The sequence below is a fragment of the Myxocyprinus asiaticus genome, chromosome 46, assembly GCF_019703515.2.
Source record: "Myxocyprinus asiaticus isolate MX2 ecotype Aquarium Trade chromosome 46, UBuf_Myxa_2, whole genome shotgun sequence".
NCBI classification, from domain to species: Eukaryota; Metazoa; Chordata; class Actinopteri; order Cypriniformes; family Catostomidae; genus Myxocyprinus; species Myxocyprinus asiaticus.
The window spans coordinates 28,716,096-28,731,119 of NC_059389.1; the positions used below are offsets into that span (position 1 = coordinate 28,716,096).

The 15,024-nt window shown below is 42.6% G+C and overlaps 1 protein-coding gene and 1 pseudogene across 1 annotated transcript in view; both read right to left on the bottom strand.

Annotated features, from left to right (window-relative positions):
• LOC127436275 (kinesin-like protein KIF21A) overlaps nucleotides 1-15,024 on the bottom strand; it is a 292,925-nt gene that overhangs the window by 136,349 nt on the left and 141,552 nt on the right. The window lies entirely within an intron of this gene.
• LOC127435737 (copine-8-like) overlaps nucleotides 1-15,024 on the bottom strand; it is a 129,516-nt pseudogene that overhangs the window by 66,523 nt on the left and 47,969 nt on the right.

Below are 15,024 nucleotides of genomic sequence, written 5' to 3' on the forward strand. Positions count from 1 at the left end.
CAGAGGCCCTATGAGGCATTCTCTTAAATGAACCTGAAATGTGCAGACGTCTACCAGGGATTAATTCAAGAAAAGAGAAAGAGAAAGAGAGAGAGAGAGAGAAGACTGGGAAAGCTACTTTAAAACTGCCCTGATAGCAAACATACATCACCCAGACATGTATTTGAAATGTGCTTACATCTGGGAGACGTATTTTTTACGTTGTTTGCTCATCTGCAGTATGCCTATAAGATGTACTGTATGTCAATAAGTATGTCTCGGATGTCAATAATACATTCATTAAATGTCTTTGAGATGTTTATGATCTAGAATATTTGAAAATCTGATCTTTTTAAGATGTTTAGATAGTTATGGCGTCAATGAGCCAATGGGTGATCCTCTGCTTGGAGACTTTCCGCTGTGCACCAAAGCAGACAAAGAGCTGCTCAGAGAGTCTAAAGCTCTGCGTGCGATCCAAATAGATGCGTAAAGTGCGCACTGGACACAGCAACGACAGAGCTGGGTCTGCCTCCTCCTTTGGCAGCGCTTGCAGGTTCACCACCTGGTCCCTAAAAGGGGTCGTGGGAACCTTGGGCACATAGCCCGGTCGGGGTCTCAGGATCACGTGAGAGTAACCCGGACCGAACTCCAGGCACGTTTCGCTGACAGAGAACGCTTGCAGGTCTCCTATCCTCTTGATGGAAGTGAGTGTAGTCAGGAGGGCAGTCTTCAAGGAAAGTGCCTTAAGCTCGGCTGACTGCAAAGGCTCAAAGGGGGCTCTTTGTAGACCCTGAAGAACTACAGAGAGGTCCCATGAGGTGACGAGGCGTGGTCTGGAGGGATTCAACCTCCTGGCGCCTCTTAGGAACCTGATGATCAGGTCGTGCTTCCCTAAGGACTTACCGTCGACTGCGTCGTGGTGTGGTGCTATGGCAGCAACGTACACCTTCAAGGTGGAAGGGGACAGCCTCCCTTCCAACCTCTCCTGCAGAAAGGAAAGCACTGATCTGACTGTGCATCTCTGGGGTCTTCCCGTCGGGAAGAACACCACTTAGCGAACAGTCACCACTTAAAGGCATACAGGGCCCTAGCCTGAGTGATCATGTCTACCACCGCTTAGGTCTTCCACGTCCCGTCCAGGGGCCAGACATGGAGATTCTAGAGGTCTGGTCGCAGGTGCCAGAGTGTGCCCCGTCCCTGAGAAAGAAGGTCCTCCCTCAGGGGAATTTGCCGGGGGGGGGGGTGCTGTCGCGAGGAGCATGAAGTCCGAGAACCACATCTGGGTGGGCCAGTAGGGTGCTACCAGGACGACCTGCTCCTCGTCCTCCCTGACCTTGCACAGGGTCTGTGCAAGTAGGCTCACTGGGGGAAATGCATATTTGCGTAGGCCAGGGGGCCAGCTGTGTGCCAGCGCGTCTATGCCGAGGGGAGCCTCGGTGAGGGCGTACCAGAGCGGGCAGTGGGAGGATTCTTGGGAGGCGAACAGGTCCACCTGTGCCCGTCCGAATTGACTCCAAATCAGCTGGACCACCTGAGGGTGGAGTCTCCACTCTCCCCTGAGGGTAACCTGCCGTGACAGTGCATCCGCTGTAGTGTTGAGGTTGCCCGGGATGTGAGTGGCTCGCAGCAACTTGAAGTGCTGCTGACTCCAGAGGAGGAGACGGCGGGCGAGTTGTGACATACAACGAGAGCGCAGACCGCCTTGGCAGTTGACATATGCTACTGTTGCCATGTTGTCTGTCCGAACTAACACGTCGGATCAATGGCTGAAACCTCCGCAGGGTGAGCAGAATTGCCAACAACTCGAGGCAGTTGATGCCCTGGATCAATGGCTGAAACCTCCGCAGGGTGAGCAGAATTGCCAACAACTCGAGGCAGTTGATGTGCCAATGCGGTCGCGGGCCCGACCACGGGCCGGCGGCTGCGTGCCCATTGCAAACAGTGCCCCGTTTTGGAGGCATCTGTCGTGACCTTGACACGCCTGGAGACCAGTTCTAGAGGAACACCTGCCCATGACCGTCTCGGGACTCGAGTTTGGAACCAGTGCTGAAGCGGCCTCATATGCATCAACCCGAGTGGGGTGGCCACCGCCGAGGATGCCATATGCCCCAGGAGCCTCTGAAAAAGTTTCAGTGGAATCGCTGTTTTCTGTTTGAACGCCTTCGAACAGGCCAGCACCGACTGGGTGCGCTCGTTCGTAAGGCGACATCAAGGAGACTGAGTCCAACTCCAAACCGAGAAAAGAGAGGCTCTGAACCAGGAGGAGCTTGCTCTTTTCCCAGTTGACCCGAAGCCCTAGTTGGCTGAGGTGTGAGAGCGCCAGGCCCCTGTGTGCGCACAACATGTCTCGAGAGTGAACTAGGATTAGCCAGTCGTCGAGATAGTTGAGAATGCAAATACCCACCTCCCTTAACGGGGCAAGGGCAGCCTCTGCGACCTTCGTGAAGACACGAGGAGACAGGGACAGGCTGAAAGAGAGGACTTTGTACTGATATGCCTGACCCTTGAATGCAAACCACAGGAAGGGTCTGTGTCGAGGAAGGATCAAGACGTGGAAGTACACATCCTTCAGGTCTATCGCCGCGAACCCAATCTTGATGCCGGACGTTCGCCAGAATGTGTTTTTGCGTCAGCATCTTGAACGGGAGTCTGTGTAAGGCCCGGTTCAGTGCTCGCAGGTCCAAGATTGGCCACAACCCACCGCCTTTTTTCGGTACGATGAATTACGGGGCTGTAAAACCCCTTCTTCATCTCGGCTGGAGGGACAGGTTCTATCGCGCCCTTCCTTAGGAGGGTAGCGATCTCCACACGCAAGGTAGCAGCGTTTTCGCTCTTGACCAAGGTGAAGTGAATACCGCTGAATACAGCCTGGCGAACTGAATCGCGTAGCCGAGTTGGACGGTCCGGATCAGCCATCGCAACGAATTGGAAAGCGCAAGCCACGTGTCCAAGTTCCGCGCAAGGGGGACCAAGGGACAACGTCGTCGGACGTACCGGCAGGTGGGGCCTCGTGGCAGGGTGGAGCTCGTGGTGCCACACCACGTCGTGGCCATGCTGAGTCTAGGGACATCGAAGCACTTACCTGGCTCCTTGTGACCACCCCCGAAACAGCCTGGGACGGGGGAGGAAGATGCCTGTCCTCGTAACCCGTGGAGACTGCCACATCGGGGGTGGCTGTGTGCTGCAGCTGTGTGCTCAGGGGCGGAAAGACCACCACTGGAGCGCTAATCCTGCAAAAATAAACCCATGGATGGTAGTCGTGGTGACGACAATGCACACCGGGTATGTGACCCAGGGAGGAAGGAAGCCACTCTTTTGCTGAACTGTTGGGTACCACAGCCACTTGGGCATGCAGCGAAATCAAACAAAAAGGCAACAAAAGATTTCCCGCCCGGCCCTCCACTGGGGGATGGAGTGGCCTTTTTACCAGCTCCAGGTGAGCGGGTTCCTTCGTCTCTGGGTTGCCCGTCTCAGGGGCGCTTTGATGACCTCCGTGGGTTCTTAGGCGCCGGCTGTGAGACGGGTGGCGTCTGCTTCTTGCGGTGGGCTCCACGCCGGGGCCGGGCCGAAGGGGCAGGCTGCACTGTGACCTTTGTCGCTTGGAGAGCGAGGTCGGTCGCCGAGCGCAGTTCCTGCATCAAATCTGGGGTGGAACTACCCTCGTGCAGTTCTATCAACGCCTTGGCTTGGTGGACCTGCAGGAGAGCCATGGCGTGCAGGGCAGAGGCAGCTTGTCCAGCAGCGCTATAGGCTTTAGCCATCAGGGACGACGTGAGCCTACAGGGCTTGGATGGGAGCTTAGGGCGTGCCACTAAGGTGGCGCACTCTGCGGGCATAGGTGCACCGCGAGCGCCTTACCCTTGGCCGCCCCGCCATCAAGGGCAGTGAGAGCGGGGGAACTGCGGAATCGGGGCCAGGCAGTAAAAGGTGCCTCCCATGATTTCGTCAGCTCCTCGTGCACTTCCAGGAAGAATGGCACTGGAGCAGGTCGTGGCTACTTTGAGCGGCGCCGTGAGCCCAGGAACCAATTATCAAGCCGCGAGGGTTCAGGGTAGAGCGGAGGGTTCCACTCTAACCCGATGCTCATGGCCACCCGGGAAAGCATGTCGGCATCGGCCTGTGACTGGGCAATCGTCCCCGAGGGGGTTAGCGCAGCTGAGGCTTCTGCGTCCGACTGGACAAGCCCGCACTCCGATGCTGCGCTCGAGAGCTCATCATCTTCGCGGGCTCTGAACAAGAAGCCAGACTCGCTGTTAGACAAGCCGGCGAACTCATCCGGAAGCCCGATTGGGGCAGACGAGCATGCTGGGGAATGGGAGGTCTGCGGGGGGATATCCAGCAGAGACGATCCCATTGGGGTCCCCAAATCGCCCCCAGTGCTAGCCACGCTGGCCTCATACCTGTAGGTAGAAGGACCGCAGAGGGGAGCCGCTGGGGTTGATTGCTTTCTTACGAAAGCAAGCCGCGACTGCAACATTGCCATGGTCATGTTCTCGCAATGAGAACATGAACCATCCACAAACGCTGCCTCCATGTGGGTCGCGCCCAGACATGAAAGACAGCGAACATGACCATCCGAAGTTGAGAGATAACGACCGCAACCAACACCTAAATGTAACCGATAATGTTTTAAAGGCAAATTCGACATTAAAAGCACATCTACTGAAGCAACCACATCATTTCGCTTACATGTCACTTATGCTTCACTTTCGTTTTGAGCATCCTTGGTTGGGCTCAAAACTCAGTCTCTGAGTCGGCCAACACTCTAACAGGTGAGCTACAGTGGAAGCTAATCATGTTGAAATAAGTGTGTAAATGTAGGTGGGTCTGTAATACAGTACAAGTGTTATAATTTATATTTTTTCAAATGATGTGTTATAGTAAAAGTGTTTTGATATAATAACATAGCAGTGTGTGAGTAACAGAGTGAAAAATACATGTTTATAAAGTCATAAACAGCCATAGTGCCCATGATTTTTGTGAAAGTGAATAAAAAAAGCACAGTTGTTGCAGCGCCTCTAGTGTTAATTTCACCAGGAAACTACAGCGAAACGTAGAAAGTAACACTTATAGTAATGTTCATTCTATGAGACTGGGTTGAAGCAATAAGCTACTCATAATTTATCAAGCTACTCAAGCTACTATTTTAAGACATCTTTTCAATGTCTGTTTTCATAAAGATGATATATTTTAGAGCATTTGCTCATTTGCCATTAATAACTAAAATGTTTAAACAAATGTGCAAGCTGTAAGTGGTAATTATTATGGCTAGCCCCACTTACCTACCTTTTCACAGAACATTTAATTACCTAATTAATATACATGAGCCAGGCTGCTCAGGTTATAGAGCACAACAGTCTGATTCCAGAGGTAAAAATCCCATTCATTTTCTCCATAGGGGGATAATTTCTTTTTACAATACTTTATAAATCTTTAAAGACAGACATACCAAGGTTCTTAATCAATGGTATATGCTTCTGTTGAAGCCACTAGTCCATGTTATTTAATCTGATTTTTTTTTTTAAATGTGTTTAATAAGGGAATTCCTGGTGAAGAACTACACTTCTCATGAATCCACTAATCAGAGTCGTGGCAAACAAACTGCAGCTAAAGAGCTCTGCAGAGATCACCCACTCCCATTACGCACTGTGAATATGCAATCAAGTCAGTCTCCCTACACTCTCAAACTACTTGTATATTTACATTATCTGAAAATTTTGCAACAACAACAAAAAAAAAAGATATTGTTTACAATCAACAACTTTAAATCAATAGTTTTATCTTTTGTATTATTTTAAATTCATTTACATTATCTGCAAAGCTTCATGGGATTGTAGTTCATTCCGTTGCGAAGACGCATGGTTTTATGCTGAAACACTGTGCGCAAAAGTCACACAACTGTTTAGTACGTTCGCCCCATGGTGTTTTGAAAACAGCTGAGCTTCTGTCACGCAACTGAAAAATGTTCGTTTAGTTAGTTACTCCTCAACATTGATGTTTATTGATTGTGATTCAAAGTTGTAAATTATTCCTGCAATGGTTTATGTCAGCACAGAGATGTGCCAATGCACATTTTGTCAGGAATGGACACATATGATGAAGAATGAAATTCATTCATACTTACTGCATAATGCATGAATGAGTAGCTTATGGTTGTATAGACTGTTAAATGTATGTATGTATTTGCGACTGCAGTGTATGAATAAATGAGTGTTCAGAAAGGACTAAGTGAATGAATGCAGGCAGCTCTGGTTATATAACAACTGCGGATAGAAACATCATTCCATGTTACTGGCCGATGTCTCACCAAACAAAAACACAAACGATCATACTAAATTCATACATGTATTTTTAGATAGACAATCATAAATGTGTTCAAAGACGCCTTTACAGAAAGGCTGTGCGAGGTGAGAATTAAATCCATATTTCACCACATAAGATCATGTGATGTGTTTCAGAGATGTGTGAATCTGACTTGAGCAGATATCATTCAGTGAAAGCAGGACTTACATGAGTGGTCTTTCCATACGACTACCCAGCGAGCTCACCACTTCTCCTAGAGTACAGTATATCTGACCCAGGAAGTCCTGTAAACATATACACAATGTTATCAACAAATAATCAACCTTATATTTACATATATTTAAACACATTTATTAGTGTAAATTTATTTTTTGTTCAGCTTTCAGGAGCAAAATATCATATCTAAAATATGATATCTAAGTACACTTAAAAGACAATATGTGCGGTAGCTCAACTGATGGAGTGTTGCACTTGCGATGTGAAGCACGAGTCCTGAAGAGCACACACAAAATGACACTATTGGTTAGGTTTAGGTTTAGGGTAGGGAAGTAGGTTTTGTTGAAGTAAAACTCGAAAGAGTATTAACCTTAAAAACCTCATCTGTTTGGGTAAAATGTACCCAATGAACATTTACTTTTAGTGCCACACAGTGGACATTTCAGCTCAGAACTGCAGCGATACGCACAATGAACCACATAATATCATTTTGCAAAAACATTATTACGTGCCCCTGCTCTTGCTTTAGTTTTTTCCTGTGTGAGGCTGCCAATCAGATGTGGGTGGAGACTCTAACCAGCTACACCTGGAGTCTTGCCTATATAAGAGGTGCTGGCTGCACTTCATGGCTGGCTCAGGAAACCTGCTCCTGTGTTTGTTTGATGATGTTTCTTGATTTCGTTTCCTTTATTTTAAAAGAATGGTGAGTTTGTTACAATAGACAGAGTAGGCAAATAAGCTGGCCCAGAAGATTTATTTCTGTGTTTGTTCTTTTCATCAGGAGATAGTTAGCTTTCATGGCTCTCTAGTTAATTGATAGTTTAATTTAGTCAGCTCACCTGTCCTTGTTTAGCATGTTTTTATTTAATGTTGTCTTTATTTACATTGTAAATTAAAGTCTTTTTTTTTATTTTTTTTTACAATGACCATTGTGACCATTTTGTTTTCAACTTTGATGGCTTCTTATATTGGTCTCAAACTTGGGTCGTAACAAAATTGGGGGCTTGTCCGGGAGTGACCCAAATTTGTTTGGCTGTGTTTGTATCGCTACTTTGTTTTCTGTAGCATGCATCGTTTCAGCCACTGGCCTGCATGGTTACTTGTGTTCCGTGGCATTCTTCGTTTCTGCCATTGTCCAGCATTGCTACTTTGTTGTTTGTAGCATGCTTGTGTTTCTGGCTTTGGCATGCATTGCTACTTTGTTTCCCATAGCATGCTTTGTATCAGCTGCATTTTGATTATTGACATGTGGCAGTTTTGAGTGGTGGTTCTTCTTAAACCCTTCTTGAATGTCTTTTTGGAAGTCCCTTTTGTTTGGCTATAGTTTTGGGTTGGTTTATGGCATAGAGACTTGTTGTTTTTGAGGAATTTTATTTTCCGCACTAGGTTTTGATAGGGTACTTCTCTTATGTCAGAAATTTTGGAAATGAAGCAAATCCTGCCATCAAAAGCATTAGAACGTTAGGCCTTTAGCTCAACTGAAACTACTGTTATTCATGCTCCCGCTGCAATTACAGCTGAATTCAATATCAGTAGAAAAATTTATTTTTGTCTGTCCTTTTGTTAAAAAAAAAAAACAACAAAAAATATTGCTACGTGCTCTTGCTTTAGTTTTTCCTGTGTGAGGATGCCAGTCAGATGTGGGTGGAGACTCTAACAAGCTACACCTGGAGTCTTGCCTATATAAGAGGCGCTGGCTGCACTTCATGGCTGGCTGCTGCATAGGAAACCTGCTCATGTGTTTTGTATGATGTTGTTTTATGATTTGTTTTATTTTAAAAAGATGGTGAGTTTGTCTATTGTAATCAGTTTTAACTAATAGAAAAGACAGAGTAGGCAAAGCTGACCCGGAAGATTATTTCTGTGTTTGTTTTTTTCATCAGGAGATGGTAAACTTTCTTGACTTGTTAGTTAATTGATAGTTTAATTAATCAGCTCACCTGTCCTTATTTCTAATGCAGAGTTTCTTTTATTTACACTGTAAATTAAACAGTTTTTTTTTTTTTTTTTTTTTACCATGGCCATTGTGGCCATTTTGTTTTCAACTTTGACAGCTTCTTATGTTGGTCTCAAACTTGGTTTGTAATACAGTCACATAATTTTCATAAGATTAGACTGCAAATATCATCTGGGGAAATACATTATTTACCACTAAATTCTCTTTTTCACCTGGAAATACAGTCACTTTATGGAAGTTAAATGTATTGTGGATGCTGTTTCATGGTGTTAAGCTTGTGACAGAAACAATAAGATGTTTGTAATTGTTGTGAAGCTGCATTTGTGCTGAAGTGGGACAATACTTGATCAACATTCTCTCCAACAAATGCCACATTAACATGCTCTTACTGTATTAAACATCACACACCACTGTGATTTCCCAAGATTCTATTCTACCCACAGCATTATTCTGCATGGATGAATATTTTGTTGTTAATGTATATGTTAATGTGCAATAACATATCATGCATGTGAAGGAATTTTATTAGACGTAGACTTCAGCATTATAGAGAATTAAAGAGACATTCTTATATAAATTGTTGCATTTCAGCAATTTAATGATGCATGATTTTTATTTTTATTTTCTCAAATGATTTAGACAATTGTTTTGGTTGTACTTAAGCCTTATTCATTTACACAACAGGCCAATTCCTTCAAACGAATGAGACTTCCCAATGCTATAATTGAGACAATTTAGAGGACCGTTTAGTAAAGCGTGTTTGATCATTACCTCAGTTCACTTGGCTGTAAAGCCACACACCCAATACAATGTGGCACTGTCATGCTACTGAAAAATATAATTAAGATCATGGCATTGCTACATTTAGTTAGCTAGTAAAAGTACAGTAGCACTGCTCTGGAACTGTCAGTAGTATTCAGGTTTAGCAGAGATGTTTTGCTGATGGGCAGAAGGGAATTGAAGAAGCTGAACTGAATCTCTATATACAGCATCCAACATCAATCCCCCAGAGTGATCTGTTGTTCTGACCCCACAAAGCGCTGGGATAAATCACAATACAACCCCCCATCATGAGGGTCAAATGAGCACTGACTGCTCTAGAAAAACCTTACAGCAAAACACACATCTCTTTAAGCACACACATTCACACACACACATACAAACATGATCAAAGCAGAAATTGGTGTGTTAGTTCCGAATGTTTTGCCACCTAAATTTGGACCCAATGTGCTGAATTCCAGACAAGCCCCACCATGTGACAAATGTTCACGCCTCAAAAATCGCTTGTGCTGTGCCTTTGACATCACTTCCTAGATACTGCATTTGCAAAAAAGTAAGTGAAATAGTGCTGATTTGTGGACAGTCCATTCATACACTGATGATGAAATTTTCATCACGCACACTGTGCACGAGGCGTAGCAGCACGCATAAAACCAAAGAATACTTTGGCCTTTAGGTTTAGGGTTTGGATTAGGAGTATATTAATGCAATTACTAATCAAAGTTTTAGAAAATCGGAAACGCTGTGCCTTTCGCGTCACATCCATTCAATGAAAGGGATAGTTCAGCCGAAAATTTAAATTATCTCATCATTTACTCTCCCTCATGACATCCCAAATGTGTATGACTTTCTGTCTTCTGCTGAACACAAACAAATAAATTAACAGATCAATATTTAAGTCCTTTTTTACATAAATCTCCACTTTCACATTCTTGTTTTACACTATACACATCTTTGTGCATATTGCCTCCTACTGGGCAGGGAGGAGAACTGATAGTAAAAAAGGACTTAAATATTGATCTGTTTCTCACCCACACCTTTCATATCACTTCTGAAAACATGGCTTTAACCACTGGAGTCTTATGGATTACCTTTATGCTGCCTTTATATGCTTTTTGGACCTTCAAAGTTAGCAGAGATATTTTTCTTAAAATATTTGTTTGTGTTCAGCAAAATAAATAAAGTCATACACATCTGGGATGGCATGAGGGTGAGAAAAGATGAGAGAACTTTCATTTTTGGGTGAACTAAACCTTGAAGTAAGTTCTTGCGCTTGCACAGTCCATCAGAACTGTAGTTCCAGTTTCAGCCACTTGAAAAGCATACACCACAATTTTTGCAGACAAAACATTCAACTTCCTGTTGGTAATTTCTCATGAGATTAGTCTGCACATACACAGTGCGATGTCCATTATTTGTACTTTTCCAGGGAAACACTTACGTGTTTTGACAGGTTTTCACTCTTGGAGTCAAGGTCATACCTAAAAGAAAAACAAAAGATACTGAAAGACATTCATGTGTAAAATATATGAAAACTTCAGAACCCTAAACAGACAAATGCAATATTACTTTTAGAAACCCACAGAGGCCATTAAAGGTGAAGTGTGTAATTTCTGCAGTTAATTTATTTGAATAACTACTGTTATTTTGCATTTTTAATTATTATTATTATTTTATATTTTTTGTAAAAATGTCTTAACACGTTGCAGTCCGATCAAATAATAAGTCAAGAAAAAGATGTTAAAAATATCATGGCTGATATTGCTTTAAGTCAAGTGTATTGCATTGTGGGATACAACCACACAGTGTGCTCTGGTTGTATACTGCACACTTTGGCAGATGGAGTATGCCATTCTAGTATTTTATGTGTACAGAAAATGTGCATTCATTTCTGAAATCCTAAAAACTAGATACAGTATCTGTATTGCACAAATTGAAGAGCTACATGTGTCACATATTCTTAATAATAGTGTATTTTTGGACTCTTGGACATTATTGTTTTATGTTAATAAATAAAGGTACATTTCTAGTTTCACAATTATTATGTACTTCTAACCTTTGTTTTGTTGGACAAGAAAAAATAGCTTCATACCTTTTGACCCACATTTGGATTTATGCATGGAGCCACACTGAGAGCCCCATATCTCTGAGATTTACCCATATGCAGTAGGACCTTAAATATGAAGATACGCTTACGTCACATGACAACTCCGTGATGGGTCGACTGGTAGCAGGAAGCGTTTTTAAAAGTTAATAAAGTTTAAATTATCGATTTGATTCGTACGGGTGAACCTATCGATTTGCTTCAGAAGACATTCATTGATTGACTGGAGTTGTTTGGATTACTTTTATGCTGCCTTAATATGACTTTTGGACCGTCAAACAGCCAGCAGTGTCATGTCACCCATTTGCTTTCATTGGATGGACATACAGAGCTGAAATGAGCTTATAAAAATCTTAATTTTGGTTCTGCTGAGGAAGGAAAGTCATACACATCTGGGATGGCTTAAAGGTGAGTAAATGATGAGAGAATTATAATTTTTGAGTAAACTAATCCTTTAAGTCCTTTTTTACTATAAATCTCCACTTTCACTTTCACATTCTTTCACATTTTGAAAGTAAAATTGAAAGTGGAGATTTATAGTAAAAAAAGGATTGAAATATTGATCTGTTTCTCACCCAAAGTGATAGCATCGCTACAGAAGACATATATTAAACCACTAGAGTTGTATGGATTACTTTTATGCTGCCTTTATGTGATTGTTGGAGTTTGACAGGTCTGGTCACCATTGACTTGCATTGAAAGGACCTACAAAACATGTTCTGCAGAAGAAATAAAGTCATACACATCTGGGATGGCATGAAAGTGAGTAAATGAAGAGAAAATTTCATTTTTGGGTGAACTATCCCTTTAAATATGGGATTCCCTCAGTCGATGACAGAGATGACATCAGTTGTCAAGGGCGGGGAATGGTAGTATTTAAGTGAGAATGCACGAATAACAACAAAGAATTGCCAGTTTCACAAAAGAGCATCTAATACAGTTAAAAGGAAGCTAACATGACAGTAAGATTAGGGACTTCTAAAGCAGCAAAACAAGTGGGTATACTGACGGTATAAGCAAATATTGATCCTTAGAAGTCGTTATACGCAAACAGCCCTGGAAAAAAGTAAACATATGCCGTATAGGTTTGTACAGCCCCGACTACAACACTGGCCAAGATGTTGATAGTGTCACAGAGTTACAGTGTTTACACTTTTCAAGAGGTCAACCTTTAAATCACTGTTTCTGCACATTAAACTGGGATTTGAGAAATCAAACATAGCGTCAGTTCAGGCAGGTCACGTTAGTCAAGCTTCCAATCAGCTGGCCTTCAGTTGATCATGAAGTCTACCAATACAATTCCAATCAAAGTGGTCCTTTTTAAGTCCTCCCTTCATTCATTCTCTCAGCTGCGTTTCCTTTGCATGGATGCAAACTGCACTTAACGCCCTCCTCCATCCCCAGCTCCACTTCACGTATGAAAGATTTTGATTTAGTTATTTCAACATCTGTCCTGTTATTCTGTGCTCTTTGTAATTCCAGACAGACAATCAGTTGCAAGTCAATGTTCAATGCGTTTGCATCTTGTTTTTGATTTACTAACTTGTTATATTTGGAGTTCAAACAAGTGTCTATCTAATATATATATATTATGCAATTTATCTACAGTATTGTACCTTATTGCACCATATTGTCTCTGTTTCTATTTTTCCTGCTGTGAAGTTCAGTGTGAACTGAGCAGCGCTAGCACATGTGCAGACCTTCACCTCAGGAGATGAGAGACTGTGAACATGAACTTATCTGACCAAACATACATGTACAAATCAACTATCTTCAGCCTCAAGAGGTTGTTATTATATATATTATATACTGTAAATTAGAAATATATTTATAACGATGAGCAATAGTAATGTTGATGTTTGCCTTAGCGAACATTACTAATAAGACATAGAAAATCAGATGTCAGCAGGGGCGTAGTTTCCGGGGGTATGGGGGACATAACTCCCTCAGTAAACAAAACAAGCGAGTACAACTCCCCCAATATTTATATCAATGGAAACATGTAGATGCTTTATGCTGAACCCCCCCCCCCCCCCCCAAACATGTCAGTGATGTTATATTCAGGCTGCGTTTATAAACGCTTGTAAATAATGCATGTTGTGTGTCTCTAGACGATCTATAATGCTAATGTTCTGTGCGTATGAAGCACGAAACTGTAATTCTGTGTGGATGTGCTAATGGATGATGTGATGTGTGTATTTGACTGTGTCCATGTATGGTGGTGGTGAATAATGCATAAATGTATTTTCTGGGATACTGCTGTATATAATGTGCTTCACTGAGCATAAGCAAGCCAAAACCCTGCAGGCTGAGTGTGTGTGCGCGCGCATGTTTGTAATCATACATAACTGCATTAAAAGGTCTCAAATTTCCTTAGGAAAGAAGCACTTTCTAAATGTCTGTATAAGCCTAATTGTAGCACAGTAACTGAGTAAAATGAAAAACAACATGGCATGTTACCCATATTGGCTTTATAATACAATAACACCCAGCTGACCTCTTCTAAAATGTATTGGTTACAGTAATGGTTCTCAATTGGTTTTGCTTCAGGACCCTGATTTTATATTGGACATAAAGTGGTGATCAAACAGATTACGAAAATTGTTAACAAAAGTAAAAAATAAATAAATAAATGGCTTTAAAATCAAATTTGCATTTTTTTATTTTGTATTAAGCCAATTATTCACTGTACAAAACACATTGTGGTCAGCATAAACCATGTTTATCCTTACTGCAAGTGAACCAGTATTTTTTGTACCTTGTGTAGTTTCAACCTGGTCTCATGGCAAGTTGTAATAATAGTACAAGATGGAAAACTCGTAATAAAATCTAAGAAATGTTATGAGTTAGCTTGTACAAAAACATACAAGTTTAACCCCCTAAGCTAAACTGAAATTTAAAGGCGCTGTAAGTGATTTTAGCCATTCTAGAATTTCTACAAGATAAGCCATTGAATTAGCCACGCCCCCTTTTTCCAAAACACCGCACACCAAAGGTACCAAATGAGCTTTATTGAGACTGACACGAGCTGAAACAGCCAAGTGTATCTGTCTGCTCCCACAAGACTACAAGGAACGCCCACTTCATGACACACCCACTACACATAACGCATCCCTTGGATCATCAACCGATTCTATTGGCTACAAGAAATTTTAAAATCCTATGCAATCACTATATGATTCATTTTCTCTTAACTCATTAAATATGACAAAGAATAACTTTTAAATTATGTCACATATAATATTATTAACCTGAAGATATAAATGGTAAACTTAACTTACTTTAATGTGATATTGTGTGTAAAAGTAAGCGCAGCGTAGTTCTAGCGGGAAGACTAGCAGCTGTACATCATCGCACCATTAGCTAGGTAACTCCTAGCCAATCACATGTAAGCCACTGCTTTATAAGTCTGCTCACATTCTATCACATTGCTGTTTCAGTTGTGCTAACACAGCAACCTCCACCACCACACCACCACCAGTCGAGTCCCATCCTGCACAGGGGTAGGCTCCTCGCCCCTGCCTCCTATCTCCGGCAGGATATGACGGTTCCGAGTACAACTTCTTCGGACCGCCAAACGGGGCTTACACCAAAGAGAGACATTGCATTTTCTGTTTTATATTCATCAAATAAATGTCATCTTGAATTTCATTCAAGTCTGCAAGTCTTCCTGATAGAAGTGTTC